This window comes from Pinus tabuliformis, chromosome 8 (genome assembly GCF_031772625.1).
Source record: "Pinus tabuliformis cultivar Carrire ecotype Pingquan chromosome 8, CPIR1, whole genome shotgun sequence".
NCBI lineage: Eukaryota > Viridiplantae > Streptophyta > Pinopsida > Pinales > Pinaceae > Pinus > Pinus tabuliformis.
In genome coordinates, this window is record NC_142294.1 from 1097024910 (window position 1) to 1097040296 (window position 15387).

Sequence of the window (15387 nt, forward strand, 5' to 3'; positions counted from 1 at the left end):
AATGCATGGCATTTCAGAGGAATGATAAATTTGGAAGTTGAAGGACTATATGTGGGTTCTGTTAAGCCAAGTCTCATATACATGCAAGTTTAAAGAAGCAAACATGTGTAAGGTTTTGACCCGTGGTATTGAAAAAGGCTAAACTATATAAAATGGTAAACATCAAATTGTGTGGGGTGTGCAACTGATGGAAATATTAGGGATAGTTAGATCTAAAGAAAATACGCATGTTATGGGTTTTTTATGCTTTGCTTGATCTAAACCAAGTATGCACTTGAGAGTTTGATGATGGATAAGATCCAATAGATTTGGAATAATTATGAACTGATGAAGGATCAAGATTAGAAGAGCTAAAATGACTTTTCATTCTATGATCTACTCATGGATTAACTAGATCTAAGTATTGATGCATGTTTTTATCTCTGAATATTATGGTCTGTGTCTTTCTGAAGTTCTGAAGAGTTATGGAGTTTTATGACAAATTTTGCAGTCATATACGATGGTTGGTCTTGGGAAAAGCATGTATACATGCGGTTATGCTTCTTCAAAGTAGTGTATACAAGGTAAGGGTGTATGCTCATAAATAATTAATCAACCTGATCAGTGTTGCTACTTCTTTACTGTATGTCCATGATGTCTTCATGATTCATCTGGGTTGAGTGATAACGCCTGAAGTAGAACTAGTTGAATGATGAACTATATTTTTGTGATGGATTGATTGAAGAATGTTAAGATTACTTGTTGATTGTGATTGAAGATTAGAGACATTTCTGTGATTGCTTCAGAATATTTCAACAGTATTGAGTATGACTAAGTGTTCTTTTTTCAGAATTGCAGTGGTCAAGTTTTTAGCTTTAAGGATATTAAAATCTCTACGCAGGTTTCTCTACCGAAAAGAGCGTATACACATGGGTTTCCTTAAGCTAAGTAGCATATACATTTTGGCATTATTATGATCAAGGTTACAGTTGATTATATGTTATTGATAAAGTATTCTAAGTTTAGTTTTGTATACTCATTACAACAATCTCACTATTTTAGTTGATTGGGTTTTAGTGATTTGTTGATTCTATGTGTCAAAAATTGATGATTATATTATAGTGATGTTTGAGAATAAGTTTTGATATTGGATCCAGTGGGAAAAATTATAAAACGTGATACATATATGTTGTTGAGGGTTGGAGCCTTCACTGAGGAAGTTGAAGCTTCCTGCCAGTAGTAGCTGGTGACCATATCAGGGTGTTGGAGCTTTGTTCCAGTAGGAGTTGGATATCGAGCGAAGGTTGTAGCCTTCTGCAGGTGGGTCCCTTCGTACAAATATGAGTCTACACCAATACAGGATTATAAAAATATTTTTCCTTATATTAAAAACAAGACAAAGACAACACCATTAGGTGGTTTTTTCCCGCATTTGGTTTCCACCTTAAATCCTCATGTTCATGTGTGTTTCTTATGTGTGATGATTTATTTCTTTCTTAGAACACATGGTTAATATCTATATAAAGTTTAATCAAGTATTGATTCACTAGCTAAAGACAAACAAATGATGAATTAACTGAAACATAAGTTTACTGGATCTACGTTGGTTGCACAAAGAACAATCGTGTACACACACTAGTTCCTTTTATTAAAGTCACATATAGAAATCAGAATATGAAATGAAAAGTTATTGATATGATAATACTAATTCACCCACCCCGCTCTTAGTATTTTCCCCAACAATTGGTATCAAGGCAGGTCCTTTGGTAGAAGCTTGATCTCTTCAAGGAGATCCGTCAAGGCAATGGGAAAGAAGAAAAAGAAGAAAGCACCTCAAAATAAGAAGACATCCCAAAAAGATAGTGACAGTGGTAGAGATGATTGGCTAGTAGGTGGAAGGAAATATTTAGATTCAAAATCACCTCAGAATGAAGATGGAGATGTAAAGGAATTATCATGTATTGATTTTTTATCCTCTGGTGGTACCTTTATCTATTCATCCAATATTGAAGATAATGAATGTGAAATAAAACACCTGAATTTTCTCTTATGGGTGAAAGTGGAAGAAATCTAATGAACATAGAAGTAGAAGTTAAAAGGCTCACAAATAAAATTACAGATAAACAAGATCTATTTGAGAAAAGGGAATGTACCTACAGAGAAGAGGTTACTAGGTTAAAAACTCAGTTTGAGGAAGGAAATAAAATAAGGAAGTGGTACAAGGAAAAGGAAGATCAATGCCAAAGGCTGCAGATGAAGTAACATCATTGAGAAATCAAGTGAATGAAAAGGACACAACAACCAAATAACTTAAATAAAGAACCAGTTACTGTGAAGTTCTTGAAGTTGAGTTCGTCTCTCTAAAATAAGATTTTGAAGAATCAAATAAGAAGAATGAAGAAATACTTCAATAATTTGAGTAACAAGAAAATGAGATCCTCAAATTAAAAAAATCAAGTGGAGGAAGGAAGAAAAGTTTAGTAAAACATGAAGAGGCAAGATCTAGAAAAGAAAAAGCAATATCAAGTTCAGGTAAAGATCCTAAAAGGAAAATTAGAAGAAAATGATAAAATTTTACGATTTCAGGATAGTACTAAGATTTTGGATAATATTCTTAGTAGTCAAAGGTCTCGTACCATCAAATCTAGTTTTGGTTTTCATGAAACTGTTAAAGGTGAATGTAGCTCACAAGCTGAGGCAAGAAATTCTAATGAAAAATATTAATTTCTCAACAAGGAGATAAGAATTCAACCCCATCAACAACCAAGGAAAGAAAGTCTTCAAAGAAAATCATTTACTCCTAATAGAAGTTTTAATTGATTCTTTCCTCTAATCAGTAATGTTGAGGGTTTGATATGTAATAATTTTGGACATGTTTCAGCTAGGAGAAGAAGTAGAATGTTTCAAGCTAATAAACATCTCATAGAAAGATCATCAACTTCCACATACTTTAAGGGATATTGTTTTTCTTGCAATATATTTGGCCACAAAGCCATTGATTATTATAGAAGGAATATGAAACATATAAGTTTTTATGCTTGTAACAAGTTTTGGCATGTAGAAAAAGAAAGCAGTAACAACTCTATGGATTGCCATAGAAAATATGGTAAGAAACCAAATAAGAAAATTGATATCAGAGAATCTGAAAAAGATGGATCCACCAATAACAAAGAGAAAGAAGATCAGATAAGTTGTGGTCTTTCTCTATGCTCATTCGAATATGAAGATGAATGGTAATTAGATAGTGAATGTTCCCATCACATGAATGGAGATAAGAGTAAAATGGAGTCTCTCATGAAGAACCATCATGCTAATGTTATTCTTCGAACTATTGTGTCAGCTAAAGTTCTAGGACTAGGTACAATCAAAATAGACTTAGGGGGAGTTGAAAGTGTGAAATTTCAGTATTCCACTTTCCATACATAGATTTTATGAAGACAAGTCGTGAATTTACACAAGTTCTAAACTGCACAGTCATGTATACTTTGGTTTGATGAAGAAATAATAGGACAGACTCAGGGAAAGGGTCTGGTATGGTTCAGTCAATTATCAATTATCTTTTCTATCTTGATGGTTGATGATTGTAGTTTTTTGATGCTATTTAGAAGTTCTATTGTCCCTCATACATTGTTGATGACTTGATGTATAATTTGTTGATGATGATGCCTTAATGATTCTTACTGATATATGAAATGATTAGATATGATAGTGAACACTTGGCACAGGATTAGGGGGAGCATTTTCTATGCTTATAACAAAGAATTGTTGGCATTATGTTTGCTTTAGAAGTCCTTGGTACATAATGATGCTTGTAAATGGTGATGATGCTTATGTTGCTAAAGTGTTCAAATGGTGAATCATGCTATGTTGCGGATATGGGTTGCCTATGATTAAATGACAGATTATACTTATATTTCTTGAGCCACGTAATTGTGTTGATGCTACTGATCAGATTTATGGATGATTCTTTTCCTGATGCATATAGTACATATGTTATGTTTCTTACATGGTGATCTTCATAAGTTCAAGGAGAAAAACAAAGCTTGAGTACACAACTTCATTATTTGATCATGATAAGTGTTACACTAAAAAATGTCACCTTGACTACTTATAGTTAGTATGGCTCAAATCAACAGTCATGCTACCCTCTTAGGCAAGTCTCATGCCTCTGTTATCCATCTCAAACTCAAAGAAGAGAGAAAGTCTTGTAAAAACTATGTTTATCTCTGGGGTCGCAGGTTCTCTCTAGCCTTACCTGCGGGGACGCTGACCATGTTCACAAAATCTGCGTCCACGGACGCTCTGTATGTTAAGGGACAGGTGCGTCCCTCTGTAAAAGGCAAAATGCGCGAGTTTTATCTTGAAAAAGTTACTTGTGGTTACTTCTAGAACATTCTAGAGGTCGTTTGATGAAATGGATGCGCCTCCAGTTGGTTCATGTATCTCTATTAAGGGGGAACTTATCCCATCAATAAGGGAGCTATCCCACCCAAGAGGGGGATGATCCCATTGATAGTGGACCTGAATAACCTCTTTACAGCACTATAAATAAAGGCATTGAGCCAGAAGGAGAAGAGGTTGGAGCTATACATTTTCTTTGGGTAAATGCTGCAGGATTTAGGTCTTCCATTAGAGCCTTTGTGAGGAGAGATTGTCTTCACTTGATTCTACTTGGGAGAGGGTGAGCTTTGTCAAAGTAGAGGAAAACCCTTGATGGACCCTGGGAGGAACTTGCACAACACCAAGGCCAGGTTGTAAGAGTTTCTTTGTTTCGTTATTAATACAAACTGGTTTATTTTTCTCAATAGCTTGTGTTAATGAGTTATTTCATGTGTTCCTTGGTCTGCATGTTGAATATATGTTTTATTATATGAAATGCAAGTGCTTGGTAATTGTTTGATTGTTTGTGGTTGCAGGAATTGACTTGAAGGAGGAGCTCATCCGGATCGTCAAGAACGGACTTCAACAACAGCGTTTTGGAATAAGGTAAGCCTAAACACTTGTAGTTTTCATGTTGTAAAAGGTGTATTTAGAGAAAGATCACTCCATTTTGTCTTGTTTGTCATTAGAATGTCTTAGACTTCTAGGAAGGTCAGTCGTGTCCGCACCCTTGACAAATTCCGTGTGACAATAAGTGTCACTCATTTCTTTTAAGTTGTTGTCATCATGCCTTCAGAGATGCATAAATTTCATATGGTGCAGTTATGGATGAGGATTCCTATAGTTCTTGGCTCTCACATGGTATATTGTTTGAGGATTGTTGCAGTTGATGGTGTCAAGAAAGTTTGACAAATGAGTGTGAGCTCATGGTTTTCTTTTCTCATTGATGAGAAGCTAGATACATTTTTCTATCTCTATGAAGGATACATAAAATATTACTTATGTTTCATATTGGTAAAGTATGTTGGTATAAAAGATCCTCTTGCATAAAGAAAATTGGCCAAGAAAATGGTGTTACTGCAAGTTTCATGAAGACATGGCAATTTGGAGACATGCTTTACCTAGTCACATAATGATGATGATAAGGAAAGATGAACACATCTTCCTATCTTACTTTATGATGAAAGGATTGTGTTGCTTATCATGGTTGATGCTTATCAATTGAGGGTTTATTGCTACGCTGATTTGATGATGTTGTTGTCGTCATGGATGATGACTATGGTCCTTTCACATGTATATGATATGTTGTGGATGGTTTTGTGATGATATAGGCATCGCTGCTTGGAGATATGGAATATGCTTAGTTGATTCATGAAAGGCTATGTCTTTTTATGAAGGTAAGGCTTTTTCTATTAACGAAAAGGAGCAAGTTGATCTTGATAAGGTCAAGAGGATGAGTTGATATATATATGTGGCATACTTAGTCACAAGTTGATGATATTAAAGCTACATTCTCTTATCTTGTGAATTGATGATGGACATATACAGGTTGTTGTTCTTAATGTTGCTGACAGATGCTTATGGTGTATATCATATATGGTACAGTATGATAATTGCTAATAACTATCATGATCTTGTTTAGGTCTTTGATATTTTTTTATAAATTTCATGCATATCATTTGATGTAAATTTCATGTAAATACCTATGATGTACTCAATGTAAAATTCAGCCATGTATGGACTATTGTGGTTAAGTCTTTTTCGACATATGATGAATTTTTAAACCCCACTATGTTTTGGAAGTTGATGTAATACTGATATCAAATATGTATCCCCACATTGTTGGGTGATTGGTGTATGTTTTTGGTGATAGGAAATTTTATATTAGTCATAGAGTCATGTACTTCATTTTACATATGTGAGAGATTTCAACATGTGCTCAGGGGCAGCATGATTAGAGAATTTATCATGTGCTCAGGGGGAGCATGGTCAACATTCGTATTCAACAATTCAGATATGGAAGCCTTCATTCAACATTGGTCAGCCCTTTTCCCTTGATGTCAAAGGAGTAGAGTAGCTTGATGTTTTTAAAACCTTGGTTCTTGACCTGAGGTGATTTGCAGGGTGTGTTGACCAAACACCAAAGTGGTTGCCATCAAGTCCAAAGGGGGAGATTTTTGGCATCATGAATTAGGTGTTTTCCTTGATGACAACCTACCTAATGAGTTGTCTTTGATGACAAACTATTTGATCAATGACATACTACTTGGTAAGTTGTCCCTTGATGAAAATATACTTGTTAAAGGGATGTGTTTACAGATGTGACAAAATGCATGGTAGTTCATAGGAATGATAATGTTGGAAATTCAAGAACTATACATGGGTTCTGTTAAGGAAAGTCGTGTATACACACGAGTTTAAAGAAAGAAAGGATCACATGGTTTCTATACCATGGTATTCTAAATTCCAGGGGTCTTTACCATGGAATTAGCCTATAGTGAGTGCGGCAATGCCTATTGATATTGTCAAAGAATACCATCAACATAACTATTGTTTTCACTCGTGGTATCGGAAAAGGATAAACTATATAAGACAGTAAATATCAAAGTGTGTGGGGTGTGCAAGTTATTGAAATATAATGAATAGTTAGGTCTAAAGTAAATATTCATGTTATTGAAACTTGAAATGAATTTTCATTGTATGACTAGATCTAAGTATTGACTCATATTTGTATGTTTCAATATTATGATATGGGTCTTTCTGAAGTTCCCAAGAGTTGCGAAATTTTAGGTCAAATTTTGCAGATTTATAAGCTAGTTTGCCTTCAAAGTAGCATATAGAAAGTAAGGGTTTATGTTCATAAATAACTGATCAACCTGATCCGTGTTGTTCCTTCTCTATTTTCGATCAATGATGTGCTCATGATTGATCTGGGTTGAGTGATAATGTATGAAGTAGAACGTATTGAATGATGAAGTTGAATTATCTTATAGATTGATTGAAGAATGTTAAGATTATTTATTGATTGTGATTGAAAATCAGAGACAATTATGTGATTGGTTCATATTGTTGTAGTAGATTTGAGTATGATTCAATGTTCTTTTTAATAACTACAATGGTCAAGTTTTCAGCTTTTGGGATATTAAAATCTGTACGTGGGTTTCTCTATAGAAAAGAGCATATACATGCGGGTTTCCTTAAGTGATGTAGCGTATAAATTTTGGAATTTGTATGATGAGGGTTGCAGTTGATTTTGTGTGATTGATGCAGTATTATTAGTTTAGTTATGTATATTGGTTACAATGATCTGACTATTTTAGTTAATTGTTTTAGTTTTAATTAAGTGTTAGTTGATTGGTTGATTCTATGTGGCAAAGATTGATGATTATATTACAGTGATGATTGAGCATCAATGTTAGTAGTGGACCTAGTGCGAAACTTTGTGAAACATGGTCTGTAGATGTTGATGAGGGTTGGAACCTTTAGTGAGGAAGTCGAAGCTTCCTGCTAGTAGTAGGTGGTGATCAGATCAAGGGGTTGGAGCTCTCTTATAATAGAAGCTAGAGAATGAGCAAAGGTTGTAGCCTTATACATGTGGGTTCCTGCTTGCTCATATGAGACTGAACGAGTACAATATTATAAAAATATTTTTCCTTATATTAAAATGAAGACATAAACGACAACAGTGGGTGTTTTTTCGAACATTGGGTTTCCACCTTAAATCCTGATGTTCATGTGTTTTTCTTTTGTGTGATTGCTTATTTTGTTCTTTCAATGCATGATTACTATATATCTAATGTTTAATAAAGTACCGATGCACGGGCTGAAGACAAACAAATGATGAATTAACTGAAACATAAGTTTACTAGATGTACGTTGGTTGTATTAAGAACAATCACGTATACACATGGGTTCCTTTACGTAAAGTCGTGTATAGAAATCAGAATATGAAATAGAAATCTATTGATTTCAAAATAATGATTCACACTTCCCCCCCCCCCCCCCCCCCCCCACCATCTTAGTATTTTTCTCAACAACCCACAACCATTTAATTTTATTATTAAATGAGCATGAGGATGTTCATCCCTCACTCAATGGTTATAAGGGAGACAATCCCTTGACCATTGTCATAAAATATTAAATAGAAATATCATGTTAAATGAAACATAACTACCTATAATCTATTACAGTCATCATGGTATAATTTACCCATAAAGCCTTGAACATTAAGTATTTTAATCTTGGATGTTACCATGAATGGATCTTTATGCAACTAACATTCCTTAATCTGCATGGATATTTTATTAGTCACAATTTTAAACATAATATTTCCTTTCCATGTGTCACCATACTTCCTTGCCATTTCATCGTCAACAAAATACAATACCATGATTAGCTAAAGTATTAATCAACCAATAATTGGTCTTTATCATTGGTGCTTCAACATATACTCATTTCCATACATACAACATAAAAAAATATCATGCATGACTTCTTTTACATCACTACACATGCGTTTAATAAAAAGTATATAAGTATAAAATATGTTTATAGATTAATGTAACTTTAATTCTTATTCCCCTCATACATGAGTCCACATTATTTTACAAAGAAAATGATTAAAATCATCCTTATTCCATTAGAGGAAACTAGCACATTAGTTATGGTTTTTCATGTGAATACATAAAGTCTTCACACCTACATGCAAACACATAATATTTCCTCAAACAAAATCTAACATAATCTTGCGTGCAAATGCATAATCGTTCCAAATGAAAGCTAACATAAAAGATAATATTCTTGTTCATGCAATTCAATAATAGTCTTTCGAGAGGACTAGCCTAAGTTCCATAAACTTAGGGCATGTAAAAAAATAATCCTATCAAACAGAAACTACTACCACTACTCGCTCACACAATTTTTTTTTTAGCACAATAGTTTTGATATTTATGCATGCATTTACATAAACTTTGTCGATAGAAACTAAACCCATCAACTATTACTTTTGGTGCATGAAAATATGTAAAAGGACGCTAACACAATGGAAAATGTTATTGTGCATGCAAATGCATGTTCTTTGCAACAACATGCTCTATTCAAAGATAGAGCTAACATGAAACTACGTGTTATTTCCAAAGCAAATTAAGATAACTATTTTTCTCACATGAAACAACATCTTTATTTCTAATGTAAGTTAGCTAAACCTTTAATGCAAAAATGACATTTCTTTTATAGAGGACCAAGTGCATAGTAGTCACTCTTTCAAACACACTATTTTCTTTTTCAAAATGATAGGAAAACAAACAAAACTTATTTCTCAGATAAACTTAATACAATGGCTATTGTTTTGTTCATGCCAATGCACTTTCCCTTTCCAAGAACTCCAATACAAAATTCTCTCTTTTCATGCATGAAAATGCATATTTTTATTTTCCAAGTAACTTTTCTTCCATGCATGTGAACTTATATTTCTTTGTAAGAAATCTAGCACATAGCACTTATTCTTTTTCATGCAATTCATATTCTTCTCTTAAAGAACAATTATGGTATTTATTATTTATATGCAACTATTCATTTCCAAGAAACTAATTGAGTAGTAGCCATGCAATAATATATTTCCTTACAAAAATTCACGAAATCCTTGCACGAAATGACTTAGATTTAACATGGTTACTTTATATTTTGTGCAAGGATTCCTACGCTAATAAATTGATATGTTTTTCCAAAATAATATTTCCAAAAGGAATATTAACACAATATATACTACTCATGCATGCAACTATATAATGTTTCCAAAAGAAAGCTAATCACAATAGCTAATGTCGATGCATGTGAACCTATGCTCTTTCTTAAGAAACTAACACAACTCCTTTAAAATTTTAATGCATATAAGTACTTATTATTTCCAAGAATCTATTGTATAGAAGCCATGCAAATAAACATACTTTTCCCAAAGATTAGTACAATTAATTACCTTATACCATGTAGTGTTTCTATGCATTTAAATACTTATTCCTTTTTCGCGTCATCTAGCAAAATAGTTGATATTTTGTTCCTTTTTTCATTCAATATAAAAGCTTATCTATGCAGGTTTCTCATTCATCAAATACTTGCATAATATAAACTTATCTAAGCCTTGAATAATTGCATAAATCTGATCTTTTATTCATACTTCAAAATTATGAGGTAAATATGACCAGTGTGTTCAAGGTCAAATTTTATTTATGAATACATGAACAATCACAACATGATTGGTGTATGTGGTGCAACCATTTTTTCAACCTAAAATTCACGTGAATTATGATTTTTCATTTATATTGATCATAGATATATACATGGAGGGAGAGGCCATTGGATTTCATCTCCCAGTGTCTTTTCAACTTCTAATTCTCCTTATTTTCTTATTTACAATATTTACATTGATTCAACTTATCCAAAGATTAGGTTTCAAAATTCTCCCCTACATATTAAAGGATGTTGGTGAGTCCAAGCATAATTTTAAATATTTCAAACTTTTCTCTTTGAAGTGCTGTGCCGAAGATGTCCACAGTTTTCTCATTTGTGGAAAAATTTTGTAGATGGATTTACTTGACCTCAACATGATGTTTAATCAGATGGTTATTTTTATTGATGTACATCGTTCGACCATGGAACTTTCGATTCTTGGAAAAATTTATTGCAGAAGAATTTCCAATCACGAGAGGAGTTGAATGCACTTCTTTCTCCAAACATTCTAGAATTTTCCTGAGCCACACAAGTTCCTTTGTTGCTTCAGCTACTACCACATTTTCTGCCTCAGTTGTGGAATCTGTTAGGACTGATTGTTTGTGTGAACTCTAGGAGAAAACTCCTGATCCAAGACTCATTAGATAACCTGAAGTAGATGAACATGTTTCTTTATCTCCATTGAAGTCTGAATCATAATATCCAACCAAGTTGAGGTTGCCCACCTTTGTATACTTAGGTACAAAATATTGAGTTCCCCCCAATTAATTTAGAACTATTTGCACAGCAGACCAATGTCCCTCACAGGGATTTTGCATAAATATGGAGAAGATTCCAATAGCAAATGAAATGTCATGTCTGGTAATAGTAAGGTAGATAAGACTTACAACAAGTTATCTATATTCTGTTGCATCCTCCAATTATTTTCCTTGAGTGAATGTGACTTTGACTTGTCTTCCATTGGAGTAGACAAAGTATTGCACTCAACCATACCAAACATGTTCAATAGATCTTCAATGCACTTATTTTGAGAGAGAAATATAAAATTTGGATGTTGAGGTACTTCAATACCATGATAGCAGGGAAAATATCCCAAATATGTCATTTCAAATCCTTTCATCAATTCCTTTGTTATGGATGAGATATAGCTCTCATTATTCACTGTCATCAAAAGATCATCCACATACACCACAAGATATACAATTATTTTTCCAACTTTCTTGACAAAGAATTTGCATCATCAAGATCATAATGTTTGAAGTTGAGTTTCAGAAGATGCTTTGTTAAGTTCTCTCACTAGGATCACAGTTCATGCTTAAAGGCATACAAGGATTTTACAAGCTTTCATATTTTATTTTCTGAACCCTTCACAAAAACTCCTTCTAGTTGGGACATAAAAACATTCCCTTTCAGATCTCCATTTAAGAAAGCAGTTTTTAAATCCATTTGATTGACTTTCCAACCATTCCGCGTGGCTAAGGAAAAGAGTGTCTAAATGGTAGCCCATTTTACAGTGGGGGAACATGTCTCCTCATAATAGACCCCTTCCTTTTGTGCAAAACCTTTTGTCACAAGCATGGATTTGTTCTTGTCAAATGAGCCATCAACTTTATACATGTTCCTTAGACCCACTTGCAGCCCTATTGGTTTGGTTCCCAATAGAGGATCAACCAACTACCATGTGCCATTCTTTACCAAGGAATCATATTGTTTCTACGTCACTTCTTTCCATTCACCACAAGAAGCAGATCATTTGAAGGAAGTTGGTTAAAAATTTGTAGACAATTTCAGTTCATAATCATAAGAAACATCAATATCCATAGATGAATCAAAATGATCTACATCACCTCCATTCTATCCAGTTTAGATTCTTGTTCCTATCTTTCCAACCTTATCAGGATGAACACTTTCAAATGTCTTTGTCATCCATTTTGGAGGACCTTTCTGAGATAACCCAGGCTGCCCAGTTGATTGAGATGGGGCTGAATCAATATTTAGTCTCCAAATTCTGTCAATGACATCACTCAAAGTATCATCAGGCTTGGAGATTCACCTGGGGGAGATAGTACCTCAGAAGAAGATTCTAGATATTGATCTAGTATAAGAAGCCACCTTTCAATAGGTGGAATATCATTAACAGATTCTTGAAATGAATTTTCATGTCTGAATATATCAAAGTGATCAAGTTTCCTCTCAACAACTTTGTCAGCCTTAGATGATTCAAGAAGTATCACACCTCTAGATATATAAAATTATTTTACACTTCATCATAGATATGGTATGCTTTGGAGATATTTTAATACCCCAAGAAGATAGACTTTTGACTCCTTTCACCAAGTTTGTTTCTTTGTTCGTTGGGTATCAAGGCATAACACATGGAACCAAATACCCTGAGATGCCTCACCGAAGGAATATGGCCATACCACATTTCATAGGGAGTCTTGTTTTTTATAGAATTAGATGGAAATCTATTCTTTATACACACAAGACATAGGTCCAGTTTAAAATTCTTTAAAAGCATCATGGAACATACCATATTTAATATTATCCTCTCCATTATTTCTTCTATGGTTTTTTATTGGGGATTATAATGCACACTTGTTTGATGTTTCATTCCATGCTGGAAATATTATTTTCAAATTCATTTGAAGTTTATTCTTTTCCATTATCAGTCGAATAGATCTAATATGAGATTGTGCATCATTTTCAATCCATTCATGAAAGTTCTTGAATGTGGGAAAAGGGTCATATTTGTTCTTCAATAAATAAACCCAATACATTTTGTTGTAGTCATCAATAAATGTCATCATATATTTATTACCATTTGCAGAAGGAATAAAAATTGGGCAACATAAATCTGAATGAATGAGTTCAAGTTTTCTATGTGCTCTAGAATGTGAATCATGAAAATATTCTTTTCTGTGCTTTCCTAGAATACAAGCATCACATTGCTTAAGTTTCCTAGGAATTGTAGGGAAATCAGTAACACCTATTTTCCTCAATATATGAAGGTTTTCATAACTCAAGTATCCAAATATAGGATGCCATAATAGGCTTCATGTGAATGTACCTTCATTATAGTGGTAACAATATGAGAAATTATGTGCAAGGGAAAATGTTCCTTACAGCTTCAGATGTCTTTCCTCTTTTATGCCCATCATGACAAGTGAGTGAAATGATGCTTTTCTAACCTCTAATTTTCGAACAAATATATAAATGGAGTGTCCTTGTTGGTGCATTTGGACCAATGAAAGCAATTTTCTCTTGAGCTCTGGGAGATATAAAACATCATGTAGAAGAATGTCTTAAAGACCGGGCAGTTTGAGCCTGATGGTGCCAATCCATGATAGCTTGAGTTTTGACTTGTCTACAAAATATACTCCTCATTGACAGTGAATTCTTCCAACAAATCTCTCCTAAAAGTCATGTTGAAAGTTCCTCCTTAATGAAGAAACCAATCACCCTTCCAAGAAGCAACTGAAGTATTAGACAAGTCTTTAGTTACTCCATTATTATGATGTGCCACAACATAGTGAGTGGATTTAGGTGCTTTAACTTTACCTTTGTCATTGGTTTTATGTTTTCCTTCATTTATTTCCTAGTCAATTCACTCCCAAGGAAAATTAGATGTAGATGCACCATGTCCATCTCTATTGCATCATATTCATTGAAGATCAGCCTTTTGCTCCATGGAACTATATGCCCCCTCGCCTCTAAAATTCCTCCTACATCTTCCTCCTTGGCCACCTCGTCCACTAGCAGAATCTTGTGCAATATTCTTCTCCTTGTGTGGAAGTAATATAGCTTCTTGATTATACTGAGGAGCTATCTTCTTCCCAAAATCACTCTCTCTCTCAGCAAACTTCTTTCCAAGGGAGTCAAAAGTAATCTCTTTAAGGTTTCAACTTGCTTGCAATGACTCAAGATAATGTGAATAGGTGGGATATAGTGCCTTGACATAAGCTATGAAAGGGATATCTCTATCAACACCAGTGGATTTTATATCATGCATAATGGATGTTACTTTTGATGTTAAGGCAAGAGGGTCATCATTTTTCAACTCAAGACTAAACAAATTAATCATGAATTGAACAAATTTAAGTTCATAGTGTGAGTCATAAAATTCATTCAATTTCATGAAATCCTCAAAGGCATTTGAAAATGGAGAAATATGGTGACTCACATTTTCATTTATTGATGTTTAAATAAATGCATAGGACTTCTTCTTCTTGTTTTCCCAAATGGAAAGCTCCTTATCTGAAAGGGGCTTTATAGGTTCATTGTCTCATTGTCCCTCACAAACCCTTTCCAAAACTCATTGAAAATGAGCATGTGCTTTATCTTCCTAGACCACTCAAGATAGCTCTCTTTCTAGAGAGAACTAATCCATTAATATAAATTAGTGAATGTATCATTAAAAAAGGACCATATTTCCAAAATAGTTGTAGCCTTACTTATTAAATGTATAAAAACGGCAAAACTTCAGTTTACACTATGTCAAAGTTTTAATATTGGACATATAACATATATCCTATCCACCAACCATATCATGATAACCCACTCTCATATTAAATACCATAACTTCAACATATCAAAGAACTTAGAATTCATAAAAATGTGTGAACCATATCCAAGATTTAACATAACCTAGGTGCAAATATTTCATATATATCTCATAACATATGGATCCACCATCTATGCATTCACCATGTATGATACCATGTTCAACGTACATATACATTTACCATAACAATCCCATATGGACCCTTTAAAAACATCAAATGCAGAATATTTATCGAATAT